The sequence below is a fragment of the Callospermophilus lateralis genome, chromosome 3 (assembly GCF_048772815.1).
Source record: "Callospermophilus lateralis isolate mCalLat2 chromosome 3, mCalLat2.hap1, whole genome shotgun sequence".
Classification (NCBI taxonomy): Eukaryota; Metazoa; Chordata; class Mammalia; order Rodentia; family Sciuridae; genus Callospermophilus; species Callospermophilus lateralis.
In genome coordinates, this window is record NC_135307.1 from 174898400 (window position 1) to 174904302 (window position 5903).

Here is a 5903-nt window from a genome sequence, read left to right on the forward strand (position 1 = left end):
ACCATTTCCCATAGAGACCCCTGACTCTTGGAGAAGCTCCTGAACACACTACTGGTCATACTGATGGAGTTTGCCTGTACAGCGCCTCACCATCCAACGGCCCCAGATTAGGCGTTTATAAAAGGAATTTTCTGCTAGGCGCAGGGCACATGCCTGTAATCCCAGTGGCTCGGGAGGCTGAGACAGGAGGATCACAAGTTCAAAACCAGCCTCAGCAACTTAGCAAGGCCCTCAGCAATTCAGTGGGACCCTGTCTCTAAATAAAAAATGAGGGGCTGGGGTTGTGGCTCAGCAGTAGAGTGCTCGCCTAACACGTGCAAGGCCCTGGGTTTGATCCCCAGCACCAAATAAAAATAAATAAATAAAATAAAGGTATTATGTCCAACTACAACCAAAAAAAATAAATATTTTTTTTTAAATAAAAAGGGCTGAGGATGTGGCTCACTGGTTAATCCTTGGTGCCAAAATTTTTTTTTTTAATTTTAAAAATATAAAATAAAAGGCATTTTCTCTCTCAATCACCTTCTCTTAATTTTTTTTCCTGGAGATTTACCACCTACACCTCTTGGCTAAAAGCCTCATGTGTTTTAAGCAAGAAAAGCCAAAGCACCAAACTCCAGTCTAAGACCCAAGAACTGAAGAAGTGTGACGGCACATGGATCGGCAAGCCCAACACGGGGGGAGCAGCAAGGGCCTGGGTCTCCTGTGACCTGAACACCCTCCTGCTCCACAGGGTGCGTGGAAGAGGGGAGCAGGACGGGTTTGCTGGGCCAAGGGCTTCCCAGAACACTCCAGCCACATCCGTCCTTGGCTCAAGAACCCACAGTGGCTCAGGATTCCTGAGCTACCTGTGATTTGGGGCTTCCATCTCCGAGTCTACCACCTGTTTCCTTCTCAGCAGCCCTGGCCCACGGTTCCCATTTCCCCTCACAGGGCTCCTTAAAATGAACCCTCCACCCAATCCACACTGGCTGGCTCTCCATCTCCTCTTCCTCTGTACATTTGTTTATGATGTTTCCTGTTGGGAGTTGACCCAGCTCCAAAGACTAACCTCCCCATCCTCCAGAGAAGAGCTGTCCCATGCCAACTGTCAAACCCTTCAACTGTTAAACTGTCATAACTGTCAAACCACCCCCGGCTCTATAAATATGCAGAGCTGCTCTTCAATAAACGGGCATTTTCTCCAGTGACAAGCCTTGTTCGTTCTTTCATTTCCTCTCCTGGAATGTTTCACTCAAATTCTACCAAGTTTTAGGCCCAACCAATCTGCTTCAAAAAAAAAAAAAAAAAAACTGACTACTCTAACCAATTCTGCGTCTTTTCTTTCTTGGATGACTTGATATCAGGTAGTTGGTGCCATGCCATATTGTTCATGAATAGATTAATAAAGTAAGAAAGCCAGGGACAGTGGCCCGTGTCCATAATCCCAGAGATTTGGGAAGTTGAGTCAGGAGGATTGTAATTTCCAGGACAGTCTCAGCAACTTAGTGAGGCCCTAAGCGACTTTGTGAGACCCTGTCTCAAAATTAAAAAATGAAAAGAGCCTGGGATGTGGCTCAGTGGTTAAGTGCCCCTGAGCACTATCCCCAGTAACAAAGAAGAAAAGATTAAGAAAAAGTGATTAAAACTATATCTACTTACATGATGTTCTGTATAGAAACTCCAAAATTCCCACTAAAAAACTGTTAGAACTAATGAATGAATTCAGCCAGATTGCAGAATACAGGATCAATATGTAAAAATCAGCCATGTTTCTATACAGTGCCAAGGAAACAACCAAAAAAACAAAATTAAGAAAATAATTGCGTTGATGAGTGCATCAAAGGAGATAAAATACTTAGAAATAAATTTGAACAGGATTTGAAATATTTGTTGCATAATGAAAAGAGAATAATGTGGAAAGAAATTTTAAAATACCTAAGTGAATGAAAAGACCTCCTATGTGCGTGGATTTGAATAGTGGAAGTGACTGTGGAGATAGATAGATAGATAGATAGATAGACGGATGGATGAAACCCAGTTGTATTTGAATATATATATTCATACTGAACTCAGGGGTGATTAACCAGTGAGCCATATCCCCAGCCCGTTTTATTTTATTTTTTTTTATTTTGAGACAGGGTCTTGCCAATACTCCCAAAATGGATCTACAGATACAGTGAAATCTCTCTCAAAATCCCAGCTGACTTCTTTGCAGAAATTGACAAGCTCATCCTAAAATTCTTGGAGAAAAATAAATAATGGGGTAAGTTTGCTATTACAAGATTTCTTGAACTGAACATAGGGAGACAACTTAAAGGAACATATTAAGTACATAAAGGTAAAGGCATCTGATTTGTGGCATGAGGCGTGAAGGGGATCTGTAAATGACTGAAGTCCAGGGAGCTGGGGCCTGATCAGCCTGGTTCCTGAGTTCCCTGAAGCCAAGAGTTCCAGGCCCTTAACCTGTCGTGGGAGCTCACACAGTTCTCTCTGTGACCACTAGAGGGAGCAGATGGACGGTTCTTCCCAGCATCTCTTCCTGGGATAAATAGTAACATTTGGTAGCAGTGACTAGGATCCAGCTCCTCCTGTCCTGCAAGGAAGGGTCTCATCTAATCTACACAGAGTTGGGGTCCTAAGGCCCAAAGTCACAGAGCTTGTGGGCCATGGGACCAGGGAGCAGATCCAGAAGTCGGGCTTCAGAGTTCAGGGTGTCACTGTAGATTCAAAACTCACGGCTTTGCCCAAATCTGATAGCACCCCGGAAAGGGCTAACGGTTCGCTAGCCCTTTCTATTTTTTATTTTGAGAAAGAGCCTTGATACATTGCTCAGGCTGACCTTGAGCTTCTGACCCTCCTGCCTCAGCCTCTTGAGTATCTGGGATTATGGGCATTCACCAACATGCCCAGCCACTTTTTAAAAAAAATTATTTTGCTTTGCACACTGATTATTCTCCAGCTAGATGCTAACTGTGAATGCATTCTCCATTTTCCCAGCCAGAACATCGGATTCTCTCACTTGAACTGCTTGGCCCCTAGAGTTGTAGATTTATCAAGTAGGATTGTAGATTTACTTATAAAAACATAGGCATTTATGGGGGGTGTGGCTCAGTACTAGAACATGTGCTGAGCACAAACAAGACCTCGGGTTCCATCTCCAGCACATAAAATTAAACATGTACATTTAATTAATATATATCACTATTAAAATGCATTTCAGATAAACAACAAATGATTTTTAGTGTAAGTATCTCAAATATTTCATGGGATATAATTATACTAAAATTTTGCTTTTGATCATCATCTGAAATTCAAATACAACTGGGTTTCACTCATATCTATATAGTAGAAGTGACTATGGAGATAGACAGATAGGTAGATAGATGAAACCCAGTTGTATTTGAATATATATATTCATACTGAACTCAGAGGTGATTAACCAGTGAGCCACATCCCCAGACCGTTTTTTTTTTTTTTTTTTTTTTTTTTTTGAGACAGGGTCTTGCCAAGTTGCTTAGAGCTTTGCTAATTTGCTGAGACTGGTCTCAAATTTCCAATCCTCCTGCCTCAGCCCCCCAATTCACTGGGACTATAAGAATGAGCTGCTGCACCCAGTGATATGTATTTTTAATGCAGAAAAGAAAAAATCCGGCGGCGCCTGTCTGACCCACATCCTTTGTTCATTTCCCATGTTGGCTTCACAGCAACTTTGCTGGTCTCCTGACTATTCCTCTAACTCAGCAGGTGACTCTCCCAATCTTCCTCTAAAGGCATTGCATTTGAAACTCCTGCTCTGTTCTCCATTACTCTACAGAGGAGAATATTTACTGAGCTTCTACTATGTGCTAGGTTTTTTTTTTTTTCTTCTTTTATGGTGCTTGGAAATATACAAGCAGGTAAGCACTCTAGCCCTGAGCTGCACCCCAGACCTGATGTGTTGGTTTGAGGTGGCTGAACCCGGATGTTAGACAATCAAAAGGAAGCTGCACCTTGGCCTCCTCTGAGCTGAAAGCTGAACGGTAAACAAATACCAAGCTCCAGGCAGGATGAGAGCTGCAGTCCAGAGTGGGGGTCGGACTAAGGGCTTCCCTGGGAAAATCATCAAAACAGTAAGATGAATGGATGGACGGACAGAGAGACGGATAGATGGATGGATGGATGGATGGATGGATGGATGGATGAATGGATGGATGGATGGATGGATGAATGGATGGATGGATGGATGGATGGATGGATGAATGGACGGATGGATTCTAAAGCAAGTGCAGTAAAATGCTCATGGTAGAAGGGAGGTGGTCGATAGAGTTCTCTGGAAAACCAACTTTTCTCTAATGCTTCCTGTGGGAAGGCAAGATGGCCCTGGCTACAGTGGTGAGAGTAATCTTGAGGGGTCAGGTGGAGGTCAGTCCATTGAAGAAGAAATAAGGAAGCCTGAGGGCGGCTGGGCAGTGGGGGGGGGTGGACAGAGAGAGACACCCTTTGAGGGAGCCTCTAAGAGCCAGAGACCCAGGTGAGGAATGACTGGAAGCCAGGCCTGCTGTGGGGATGGCTTCTAGGGAGCAGCCAGAGCCCTGCTGGGCTGGGGAGGGGCTGCTGGGGGTGCCTCGCTCACCAGAGGGCAGCCCTCATCTCCCCTCCTGAAGCCCTGGTGACCGTCCACGTTCCCACAGGAAACCAACCCTGCGGGGGACCACGAAGGAGATGTCACATGGTTCCCTGCCCCCCGCCCCCCCCACCTGGCCCCAGGAAGACACCAAAGCAAAACAAACAAGACGCAGGTCTCAGAATCCCCGGATCAGACACAAAGAGGTGGAGAACCCCCTTCCCTCGGAGCTGGGGTCCCCTGTGGGGAAGAGGCGGGGTCTGGCTCCACGTGCTCAGAAGCCCCCAAGGATTGTTGGGTGACCCCAGACAGCTCGGGCAGGGTTGGCAGGAGCACAGGCTGCCTGCGAACGGGGCATCTTGGAGGCCCGAGGTCTCCACACCTGTCCCTAATCGTGGCTTTGAAAAGACAGAGCAAGGGCTGGGGACGCGGCTCAGCGGGACAGCGCTTGCCTGGCATACTGCAGACCCTGGGCTCGACCCCCAGCTTTGCCGGCCAGAGGTGGTGAAGGGGCTCCTGCACCCAAGTCTGACAGGGTCACAGCGTGGGGGAGGCTGCGGCAGGGCCACCCCATCTGGAAACCGGAACCCTGGGGAGTGTTAGGAGTTTTGTTTATGATCCTCATGATACGGATCACAGGGCTCACGTCAATCAATCGTCCAAGTACGCCTTGCCTGAGATTGCAGGAAAATTCCAGAAGGAGACCAAGGATATCATAAAGACAGGCCGAGGTGCGTTTCAGTATCTCTCAGGATACAGACAATGGTGTCATTCCTCAAACCTGAGCCCACAGTTAACAATTCACTCTACCCCGCTCCTAAAGCCACAACCTGTGTGACACCTGGCTACAGAAAAACAATTGCTGTGTCCACAGAACCAGGACCACCGGAGGCGGCTTATGGTATCCCCCTCGGGGACAGGAGGCACACAAATGCACTCCCCCAGCAGCGCCCTCCTCTGCCTTGCACAGGAATTTATGCTGAAATTGGGAAACATATAATTGATATTAATGACAAGTGGGTTGAGGTGCAGTGCCTGCCCTTCAGTTAAAGATGACAAGACGTAAGAATTGGTGTTCCTTGACCAAGGATCAAGGAGACTTTTTAAGAAAGCAGTTGAATCGGTCATATGAAAAAAGGAAATTACCTTGGAAATTAAAATAGAATAATGTGAAATTAACATTGATGTAGTTTAAAGGCACTTCAGAGCAGTAGGCTTTTAAATAATAGACTTTCACTACTTTAAGTGTGTTCTACTGGGATTTTAGTTTAGAAGTAAGAAAGCTTACCAGTAATCATAAGTATGCTTTAAAGTTAAA